Source organism: Carassius carassius, chromosome 12 (genome assembly GCF_963082965.1).
Source record: "Carassius carassius chromosome 12, fCarCar2.1, whole genome shotgun sequence".
Taxonomy (NCBI): domain Eukaryota; kingdom Metazoa; phylum Chordata; class Actinopteri; order Cypriniformes; family Cyprinidae; genus Carassius; species Carassius carassius.
The window spans coordinates 11,373,154-11,385,764 of NC_081766.1; the positions used below are offsets into that span (position 1 = coordinate 11,373,154).

The 12,611-nt window shown below is 33.8% G+C and overlaps 1 protein-coding gene across 2 annotated transcripts in view; it reads right to left on the reverse strand.

Annotated features, from left to right (window-relative positions):
* The window catches only part of tnr (tenascin R (restrictin, janusin)), a 149,177-nt gene that overhangs the window by 44,314 nt on the left and 92,252 nt on the right, over positions 1–12,611 (reverse strand). For both annotated transcript variants that reach the window (XM_059563466.1, XM_059563465.1), the window contains exon 2: positions 12,384–12,440. The gene's annotated coding sequence lies outside the window, so the exon portion shown is untranslated. The remainder of the gene's footprint in view (positions 1–12,383; positions 12,441–12,611) is intronic.

The window sequence follows — 12,611 nt, forward strand, 5'->3', positions numbered from 1 at the left end:
CGCACAGAAGGGGTCTGACATTACACAACCAATTTCACCCTCACACTTTCTACAGAAATACAGTCTGATGAAACAAACAAACAAACCAAAAGATCTAAATCTGCATAGTAACAGAGCCTCCTTTACAAATATTAGCCAAAAACAATGCTAGTTATTAACAATAAAGATTTTAGTGGAGTAGTTCAACAACAACAAAAAAAAAAAAAAAAAAAAAAATATATATATATATATATATATATATATATATATATATATATATATATATATATATGTATATATATATATATATATTTGTTGAAAGTTACCCTTTACCCTTTGCCCATTGTTTTCTCCACTGACCAGATTTAGAGAAACTTAGCATTACATGATTTTGCTCACCAATGGACCCTCTGCAGTGAATGGATGCCGTCAGAATGAGAGTCCAAACCGATGATAAAAGCATTTCTGTAATCCACAAGTAATTCACACAACTTCAGTTGATCAATTAACTTCTCGTGAAGTGCAAATCTGTATGGTTGTACGAATTAAATTCATTATTAATGCTGAAGACTGGACTCATGTGGATAACTGCAACATTTTAATCAGCTGTTTGAACTCTGAGGGCACCCATTCATTGCAGAAGATCCATCGGTGAGCAACAAGTCATGTAATGCTACATTTCTCCAAATCTGTTCCGATGAACAAATAAACTCATCTACTTCTTGGATGGCCTGAGGGGGAGTAAATTCTTTTAGCAAATGTTAATTTTTGGCTAATTCCTCGCAAAGAGGAATTCTTAAGCAGTCCAAAAATATAATTGTCCCTTAAGTGTTGAATTTTGAAAAATGTCTTTCCTATGGTCTAGTGTTCTCTCTTATGGAGAAGATTAAAGAGACTACAGCACTACAGAGAGATTGCAGACCACTGAAGAGAGCATCACCTCTCTCTCTCATGAATCTTTTTTTTTTTTTTTTTTTTTTTAAAGACACTGCCTTCAAAGTAGAAGTCAGACCAGGTCACGCAGACATCTCTGCATTTCTCCTGTTATGATGGGTTGATGGGAAACTTTTCTTTGATTGGAGATCTTGGCAATGCCAAGCAGCCCATTGCCTTTGAAGAAAATGAGTGCCATCACACTGAATGACGAAGAGGCTCAATTATTAAATATGACAGGGAGGACCACAGGGCCCTTTAACTGTGCACTTTTCCCAATTTCCTGCTTTACTTTTGAACAGCACATGTTTCTTGCTGGGATTTTTCTTTCAGCCACTTAATGGTTGTCCACATTGTAGAACCACAATCAGAACTGACAGTGCAGTGAATGTAAGGAACACAGCTGTTTTCAACACTAATAATAATAAAAAATATATATTTCTCGGATTACAGTACTGCATGTGACACGGAAGACTGGAGTAATAGGTGCTGAAAAATGAACTTTTCCGTCACAGGAATGAAATTACAATATATGAAAATAGAAAACAGTTATTTTTGAATGCAGAATTGGTGAGCATAAGAGATTTAAAAAATATAAAAAAATCTTTCTGACCCTAAACTTTTGAATATTAGATTTCTGAAACTTGGTAGTCATTGGTAATAAAGAAATAATAAAAAAAATAAAAAAATAAAAAAATAAATAAAATACAATAAAATAAATTAATAAATAAGATTTCTTGATCTGAAAATGTATTCTAATAGTACCAACCTTTGGATCACATTAACTATATTTTAAATTTATGTATTAACAATTTAACAAAAAAAAAAAAAAATGAGATTAATCATGATCAAATATTTAAATCGCTCACTGTTGTTATTGTTAACTAAAACTATAAAAAAATGTAAACAACTTGAAGTACTAAGATTACTAATATAAAAAAGCTAAATATAAAAAAAAAACTAAAAATACAATGAAAAAAAAAGCACATATCAAAATTACTAAAACTTAAAATGAAAGCTGAAAATCTAAAAATAAAAGCTAATTCAAAAGACACTGAAATCGACTGACAGCTGTATAGTTAAAATGCCCCTAAATTCTCCCTGGAAACTAACTCAAAATGTCATATTTATGTGTCAAGCAAATAAATGAAAGATTTTTTTCAAAGATTGGTCTGCAAATGTTTTGTTTCAAATGAATGAAAATTATGCTGTTTTTATGTAATGGAAAAACACATGGTGGAAAGAGATATTGCTATAACTAAGGGAAGAACAATTGGATCATTATTGCTTGAATTTCACATTTAAAAACCTGATGTAAAATCCTGTAGCGTATAATCCCTGTCCCTTGTTATTTAAACAGCATTGTCTGCTTTGTGGTAAAGGCTCTGGAGCTGTTGTTGCTGATGATGAGCATTGACCTCCTTTAGAACTATGGTAAGTTATACAGAGAGTTGTGGTTGCTAAGCACAATGGTATTATTATAATTTTTCTAAATAAAATTATCTTTATTTAGAAGAGACAAAAATTTTACAAAGTTAAAGAAAGATTTTAAGAATGCAAAGCAGTTTCTTCTCATTGCTGAAAAGAGCTTCACCTTCATTTGGTGAGATGACATATTCTTGTTCTTTAAAATAAAGAATCTTCTGAATCTTCTGAAAACTTATGATGAGCTCATTTTCACCTGCAAGACACATCATCCATTCATCATCCATACTTCAGGGAACACAAATAAACTACTGATTAAAATGTCAGGGCTGAAACATGAATAAATGTATTTCATGATATCAGATAATTATGGCTCTTCCAGATGTTCTGGTGACATGACTTCAGCGATTTGTAAGCAGTAACCTGATGGATGCCCGCATGTCTTCAAGGAGTGCTGGTAGCTCTACTGTGTCCTGTAGGAAAATTCTCCTATGGTTCAGTAAATGCTAGTTGTGTTCTTAAGCCATGGTTTGTTTAGAGAAGAAAGCAGAGGACTTTAAAAACAGTACTTGCAGAGCAGAGTTGTGATAAACACATGTAGTCCACATGATATTAGGGCATCAGGAGTTCAACAAAAGCATTAACCTCTCGCCAAGATAACAGATGGGAATGTCTATTGGCTTCGCATTGCATTTGGAAAAACCTTGTTGAAAATGGAAAGATAGCAAGGAACATTACTGTGCACCATCGCTTTAAGAGTCTCTAACTGGTCTTAAAAAGTGTAAAGGCCATAATAGATGAAACTGGATAAGCTAACGTTGAAACCGCGACAATGTCTGCCTGACACAGTTTTAGTCGAGAGTGAAGACTGCTGATTTTCTGAGCAAAATAACAGACACAATTTTTTCTTTCTCTTTTCTCATATTTTTTTTTCATATTTTTCTCACATTTAAAGTGTACTGAGTGGCAGTTCCAGGCAGACAAATTTCTCATGTCAACATTCACTTCTCTATCACTCATCAAATTTGTCCTGTTTTTTTAAATAAATAAAAAAACTATTTCAGTAACTAAACTCAAATTTTGAAACTTGTGTATTAAATTCAGTGCACACAGACTGAAGTAGTTTAAGTCTTTGGTTATTTTCATTGAGATGATTTGGGATCACATTTAACAAAACCCGACCAAATCACAATCTCAACAAATTAGAATACTTCATAAGACCAATAATATATATATATATATATATATATATATATATATATATATATATATATATATATATATATATATATATATATATATATATATATATATATATATATATATATATATAAATATAAATATAATATATATATATAAACATTTTTTGTGAATTGTTGGCCTTCTGGAAAGTATGTTAATTTACTGTACATGTACTCAATACTTGGTAACCAATGTGCATCTTTTTTTTCTCCACACTTTCTCCTTCCACTCAACTTTCTGTTAACATGCTTGGATACAGCACTCTGTGAACAGCCAGCTTCTTTGGCAATGAATGTTTGTGGCTCCTTGTGAAGGGCGTCAATGATAGTCTTCTGGACAACTGTCGGATCAGCAGTCTTCCCCATGATTGCGTAGCCTAGTGAACCAAACTGAGAGACCATTTTGAAGTTTCAGGAAATATTTGCAGGTGTTTTGAATTGATTAGTTGATTGGAATGTCACTATATTCTAATTTGTTGAGAATTGGTGGGTTTTTGTTAAATGTGAGCAAAATCATCACAATTAAAAGAACCAAAGACTTAAACTTCTTCAGTATGTGTGCGTTGAATTTACTTAATACATGAGTTTCACAATTTGAGTTGAATTACTGAAATAAATGAACTTTTTCACGACATTCTAATTTATTGAGAAGCACCTGTAGTCCACTTTAGACATTCTATAAGCAACTACAAGTAACTTTGCAAGTACATGTCGACTAACTCTTATTAGTATTAGCATTAATTTATCCTTTATTTTACCAGGATAGTCCCATTGAGGTATAAAATCTCTTCTTCCAGGGAGTCCTGGCCAAGATGGCAGCACAGAAAGTTTAACATAAACAACATACAAACATAAAACTCAGAAGAAAACTGTCATCTTTCATAAAATTTTGTCCAGCACTCAAAATAACAACAAAAACTACTTAACCAAAGATACACACGTTTCCCTTAAATTGGTCAGTAAGAGATTTTTAAAAAAATTTTAAAGAGGGGAGTGCTTCTATCATTATTATCATTACTCTGCAGCTCATTCCATAACCAGGGAGCATAGGAAGAGAAGGCAGTTACCAAGTTCTGAACGTACTCTAGGAACCTTTAAAAGCAATTTAACTCTAGATCTAGTGCTATAAGTACAGGTGTAATACGATAAAAGACGACAGATATAAATTGGTAGTTTTCCTAACAAAGCCTTAGCAATAAACATCAGCATGTGTATTTTTTTCCTTTGAAACAAAGAAGTCCAACCCACCAATTCGTACAAGGTACAATGATGAGTGCGTGAAGAGGCACTCGTCACAAAGCGCAAGGCAGCATGGTATACACAATCTAACTTTTTAAGAGAAGATGAACCTGTATATAAATCACATCACCGTAATCTAATACGGAGAGGAAACAACTTTGAATAATACTCTTTCTTGCTTCTAAAGGAAAACATTTCTTTAAACGAAAGAGGAAACCAAGTTTTGGTCTAAGCTTTTTCAAGAGATTTTCAATATGTAGCTACATTAAAACCTAATTTTTCATCTAGCCATATGCCTAAGTATTTATAACAATTTACTCTTTCTATACAGTCCCCTTCTAAAGTTAAAATCGTCCAATCTGTTTTAATGGAACCACGGGTGAAAAGCATATAATTTGTTTTTTTTTTTGGGTTTAAAACCAGTTTCAAATTTGACAATGACAGTTGCAAAGACCGAAAAGAATCTTGCAGAATCTCCATGGCTTGGTTCAAAGAATGTGCTACTGTGTAAATGATTGTGTCATCAGCATATAGATGAATTCTAGCTGAGGTTATCCCACAACTTATGTCATTGATATAAATAGAAAATAAAATTGGTGCTAAAACAGAACCCATGTGGGACACCTTTTTTAATTGTTTGTTCTACAGATATAAAAATTTCAACTGAGACACACCGAGTTCTTTCAAATAAGTAATTATTAAACCAATTTAGAGCTGTTTCACTAAAACCCACACAACTAAGTCTCTGCAACAGTAGTTTATGATCTACAGAATCAAATGCTTTGGAGAGATCTACAAATAAAGCTGCACAGTGCTGTTTACTATCCAAACATTTAATATCATTAGTGACCAGCATGGCTGCAGTTATAGTACTGTGACCTGATCTAAAGCCTGATTGAAATTAATTAAAAAAAAAAAATTCAGTTATAAACTGTTTTACTTGATCATTTATAAAAGATTCAAATACTTTTGTCATCACTGACAACCTTGAAATCGGACGGTAATTATTCATCTCAGATGGATCACCACCTTTTAACAAAGGTAGAATCACAGCTGATTTCCATGCACGAGGAATAACATTTGATTTTAAATTTAAATTCAAAATTGAAGTGATGGGATCTGTTATAAGATCTGCAGCAATTTTTAAAAAGTAAGGCTCTATTTTATCAGATCCTGCTGAATTTTTTTTACAATCCAACTCTTAATAGTAGTACAGTGTTAGTAAAATGTCTATTAGCAGACTGTCCACTAACACTCTAATGACTGGTAGTTCACATGTAGTTGCAAAGTTACTTATAGTTATAAAGTCTAGAGTGGACTTGACAGTAGTTGAACTTCTTTAAATCATGATTAACTTGTAACTTCAAAAAGTACCATTTCAAAGCAGTTTCCTGGTCTTAAGTCTTCCCTTGTTTGACAAGGTGTTTTCAGCTGGCTGTAATGTATCTGGTAGCAGGTTAGTAGAGTTCTTCCTTTATTTCAAGTTCGTCTAATCTAGTGTTGCTTTGTCACGTCTGAGAGAACATGCGGAGCAGTTCCCCTAATAGACAGCTACGCCTCATCCATCTCTTTATCCCTCTTTGGAGAGAACTCTCTCTCTCTCTCTCTCTCTCTCTCTCTCTCTCTCTCTCTCTGTCTTTCTCAATTTCTCTTACTTCGACATGTATTTTTCATATTGATTCCTGTGGTCTCTTCTGCTTGCACTGACTAGACTGACATGAATAGATGTCTGTGTTGCCTGTACTAGGAGCCATACTATGACTTTGCAAGGTGAGTGTTACCCTCAGTCAGACATACAGTAGACAAAGGAGGAGCATTGGGGGTTCTGTAACCCCTATTTATGCAGGTTAATGTGCAAACACCTCGATGTAGAGACCCCTTCACACATGCTGGCCACGGCCTGCCTCACAAATACCCCTGTGAGAGAACTCAGCCCTGCAACATCACTATTCTGTTCTCATTATTCTGATGGTGCCAGCCAAATTGCCTTATCTTTCAGGATCATTGGACACTGTTCATTTCCAGCACCTGCGACCCAGCGGGTTTTACTTCTCAGCCTCCTTCATGCTCACACTTTCAGAGTTCCCAAGGCAACATGAATTTAACTGTGTTGGGACATAAGGAAACCATGTTTAAAGAAGGCACAACGTGAGGGTCACACTCCTTTCGACCAAAGAAGCTGTTAGATGCCTCTACTCTGTCTCCAAGAAATATGCATTTGTTATCCCATTATTAGGAATATGCATTTGTTATTCCATGTAATTACTGAAATTAATTATGGTTAAAACTTTTAATTGTACGATTAAAAGTTTTAATTTACTTCAAATCAGAATATATTTATTTAGAATCTTCACATTTTTTTCAAAATGTTTCCTTATTTTTTCTTCATGCAACATCACACTCTAAATGTTAACATTTTTTAATTAAAACATGATTCAACTGAAATTGTTTTACTTAAGAACGTAGTTAACTAATATTGAAGAAACACCATAATATTGTTTTTTTTGTAGTCTTTTGTTTATGGTAGTATAGGTATAGTATATATATATATTTTTCAGCTGTCCATTTGTCCTTTCTCTGTTTGCGCCTGCCAATTTCTTGCATGAGTGAATTGCGAATAGAAAAATGTGTTTGACTTAATTTTATGCTTGAGTTTTCATTTTCATTTCAGAACAAAGTGGGAAACTGTTGAGTGAAGACCTGGCTTGGAATTAGTTATACATAAGAGTTATACATAATCTAAAATCAAAAATATTCAAAAGGTGTGTACCGTCATGCTGGTACTATTCTAAATGTAAAATGGAAGACTAAGGAGTGTTTTCAACCACTCTTATGAGAAACCGGGAGGTAAAAATGCATGTCATCAGACCAAATCCTTCAAGTAAAGGGAAAGAGATGTTCAAAGACTTCATTTACATTCTAGAAGCTCCCCGTGCACAAAATGTCAATCCAGTCCCTCAATCCACTCAGGCCTCAGAATAATTGCTCATAAAGTGCTCCACTATTCTCAGCAAGCAGTGCTTCTAGTTAAGAAAACTGCCATTCAAAAGTCAGACAAAATTCCAAATGGAAGAAATGGCTTGCATTCAATTCACGAGTTGAAACCAGAATAGATTTGCTGACACCTTACAGGATGTGGAATTTGAATTTGAACTGAACTGTCAGAAATAGGAATTTTACTGAATACAATTTGAAGAAACTCAACATAGTCACATAAGACATAACAGAGAAATTTCAAAACAATGAACATAATGAACAAAGATATTCATGAGATTTAAATAATCAAATGTATTCCCTAATATGCCACCCCACAACTAATTAAATAAACTAATTCAAACTGTCAAAACAGCACCACAAACTATCACATTCTTTTCAAAATTCCACCTAATATTTTGAGTGCATTTTAGCAAAGTGTTTTTACATTTTACTATAGTCTACTGTACTAAATTAAAGTTACATATAATTAAATATATAGATTATTCAAATCAAGTTTCACAATAAGATGTTCATGAGTAATTCATACTGAAAAATGACTATTATTATGGTAAAGAACATTCACAAAATTACATTTACAACAGTCCTTAAATTCAAATTTGCTACCTCAACTAAAATTCAGGAATTTAATTGGAACATGTAAGACATTTTCAGTTTAATTCTTGATGGCACACAACCCTGTTGTTGCCATTTCAGGCTTGTTTTTCTCTTGGTTGTCTTGAAAATAATGCACAGGTGTTTTTGTTTTGTTTTTATGCCAAAGGCTTGGTTAGAGTCAAACACATCATGATGATTTCTGGCAGTCTGGGCACAATTGCACAACCCATTATGACCACAAATCAATAACTATTCACAAATAAAATTACATTTCTTAACAGGAGTTTTCTGCTTATTTCCCCTCACAACCCTCTATTTATTTGTTTCCCCAAACTGACAGTTATTGTAGCAATTTCATAAAAGACATAAATATCTCTGTTCTAAGATAGACAACAAAACACAAGCTAATTTCATGGAGTATCAGAAAGAGAATGAATTACCAGGTCAGAAAAAACTTGAGTATTTTGATTTTTTGTTTCCTTCTGAACTCTGACAGCACCTTGTCATCTAAATACTAAGTATTTTATATGTATGTAGCACTGCTTTGTCATGTTATATTTAAAGTGCAGCTTTATTTGTTTGTCCTTGTTCAAGGGGACCTTTCCCTCTTTCTTGGCCTTTATATCAGATTTAAACCAATATGGATTATTTACCACCCCGGTACATAATATCTGATAGGATAAACTTTATGTAATTTCACTGAAGAAACCATATGCGGCATAATTTATCTTGTTTCTGATATAGCCTATATCATTGAGGTTTTAAAGTAAACATAGTGTGGTGGATTGAGATATCCACATTTAAAAGGAAGGAACTTCACATTTTATAGAAAGAAATAACTTAAAAGTGAGATTACTGAAGTTATTTTATGAAATTGTATAGTTTTCTTAAACTGCAGTCCGTAATTTTTTTGTGTGTTCAAAATGTATAAAATAAGCTAATACACCATGAATCCATTTTCCAAACCGTGTTATTGGCTTGTCCCGAATCACTATGGTACACCTATAATAAGTGTTTATATTCGGACTGTTTAGACTGGTTTGGGTAGGCACCGCTGCGGAGTAGCCCAGTACCTGCATGATTTGCTATAAACATAAACAGAGAGAAGTAGCTCCGGCTAAAATGTTCTTCCGCAAGACGCACACGGTTCTGTTTATTAACTGCTAGAGCTCCAAAAGTTACAGACTGCAGCTTTAATGTTATATGTACATTAGACAAAAAAAAAAAAAAAAAAAACGCACTTTACAGTAACGGTGCCATCCTAGAACACATTCATTTTTACATCACAGTTATAATTTACAATAAATCTGTTTTTTTTATATTTTTGGAAATATAGCCTTGGTGAGCATATGATATATATATATATATATATATATATATATATATATATATATATATATATATATATATATATATATATATATATATATTAGACACATTGGTGTAAGGTAGATCCTGTTAATAAAGTGAGATTGTGTACCCCCAGAGAAGCATATTTGGGATATACACATCCTTCTTAAAATGTAATAGCTCAGTGATGGTCCAAATATTCACACCTTTTGTTTTCAGCACTGCCAAAGAACGTTAAGTATTCGGTCTATCTAATATATAAACATTAATTGTATGTATCTGTGGTTGTGTAAGCTGTCAGAAGAGATAAGACTGTAGATATAACATGAAGCATAAGGAAAAAGACAGGACTGTCCCAGATGGTATACCTGATACTGACAGTTACAGAGACGCTGATGGATTAGAGGGTGAAATCGGACATGCATTTCAGATTATATGACTCCCACACATTCAATATTTAGTAGCTTGGGTTCAGATTGATCAGGGATCTTTCTGCTGTCTTTTTCAGGTCGCTGGATTTTGATCTTCCCCTGAACTTGAAACATATCTGTCTGAATAACATTATAAAGCCCCGGAGCCTCCACTGTCAGTTCTCACTTTCTCAGCCATCAATATGAAAATTTATAGATTATTTCATGTTTATATAATCTTATATAAATAATCTTATATAAACACTTGAAAGTAAACACTCTCCTCTAGGACCTGATTCATTTCTTAAAGTTAAAGTAAGGATGGTGGTGAGATGCCTTGTTGCAAGTGACACACTAGAGGTGGATGGCATTGGTCTTGCTGGGTCCTATTTAGGGGGCTTTAGCTTCCGTGCCCTTCATGTGAGCTCCTATAAAAGCTGCCAGGAAAAAAAATATATAAATCTGCTGTTTGATCTCTCTTTATGTTGGCCGGGAATAAATCAATCGATTCTGCCACAGGAAGGTATAGTAAATATAACCGTTGTAGGCATATGCTAGCATGCACTTGAGAATTCAGCAAGCAACGTGTTTTGTTATTGAATGAATCAGCATTTTTGAACAAATCGTAAAGATTCCAAATGTGGGACCACCTCTTGCATAAGAAATATTGCCTATTCAGGTACGCTTGATCCCCAAAAAAAGATTAAAGTCTTAGAATACATCTTGTCGTCTTTGTTTACGAGTGAAACTGGTAACAAAAAACATGTTTTAGTTGTACGTTATGAAATTTTATGAATTATTTTTTGGACATGCTAATGTTAAGGAAATATATACTATTCCAAACATCAAGGAAATGGTACTTTTGATTGTTCTCTGAACATTCTGAAACACATAGTCCCATAAAAAAAATATAAATAAACAACAACAACAACAACAACAAAATATTTATAAGGGCTGAGAACATCATTTGAAAGGTTCGATAGTTGATTATATATCTCTGTGTTGTGATTAGTGTAGTGTAGTGTAGCATGCGCCTGCCATCCTTCATTTATGACTCATATTTTAAAGATGCTATTCTTAGAAGATTCAAACTAATTAACTGATCGACAACTGTAGGCAGCATGAGCAAGAGTTATCAGTGTCACCCTAAAGTGTACTCTTATCCACAGAGACCTGTGAACTGGTATCTCTCTTAATTCAAGCCATGCTAATGGCTCATTAATATGAGAGTCATGGGGCTGTCAAAGACATGGCACAGCACAGAGCTAAAGGACACTAATCCCCATTGATTAGAGTTCTCAGATCAAAGGCTTCCTGCGCTGTCACTTCACCTCTATTCTCTCTTACCCACTCGCGCCGCAATTAGGAGCCCTCTCAGAGTTTCATTAAGATGTTAAAAATACCAAGTCGCCTCCCCCTCAAGGGACCTACACACAGAGACTCAAAAATCCTCATTTACCATTGTAAGAAACAAACCGTGGCATCTCTCTGAACATTTCAATCAGGTGGAGAGCCTCACTCATGCCTGCAATTCACAAAAGCAAATGCGGAGTCCTCAGTAACCCTGGACTTTACTGCACATGCAGTGTGTGATAATGAGCTCATCGTCCACCAGGGATGAAAAAGGTACATTTAAATAGCAAGAGAGAGGGTTTTTTCTTCTTCTTTTTGAGATTGCATAGTCAAAAGAAAGAAAGAAAGAAAGAAAGAAAAAAACATTAAGTGGGCTCAGCAGCAATAATTACAGGCTTTAATTAAGGATTTAAAGTTTAAGTATTTTTAAAAATACACCTTTGACACAGATAAGAGAGAAAACAGGAAATTATAGGAAATTCAAAAACACTGCCTCTTATTTATTTCACTTTTTATAAATATCAGTTATAAATCAAATATCAAAGCATATTGTCATATTGTGTATGTGCGTGAGTGTGTGTGTGTGTGTGTGTTCTGGTGTTCCCTATGTTATAGGGATAGTATAAAACCAGTAATTTTTGAACTTGTGGGGACATATTTTTTTGTTCAAATGCAGAAATAAGCTTATAAATCCTATACAGGATGATTTTTTTTTTTTTTTATTCCAGTTTGTACAGTATAAAAACCATTACATCTATAGAATGTTCACACAAAACATGGAAATGCAACATACATGTTTGTGTGTGGAAGAAATACAGCTGGGAGAGATATATTAGCTCCCACATACTGAGTCTTATCGTACCTTAAGTGCCTGTGCTGATGCTCTTCCTGTTTCACCACACAGAAGGATAATCTGTGCCTGGAAGAAAGAGGAAGCACATCACTGAACTGAGCCATACATATGCATTCATACACACCAAGCAATCATTCATAAATTTACTCATAAACATAAAACGCATCCATGAAACAATCATACTATGGCAACATTTAGTTTTTTTTTGTTGTTGGGTTCAGCAAACCCTGGGATCTC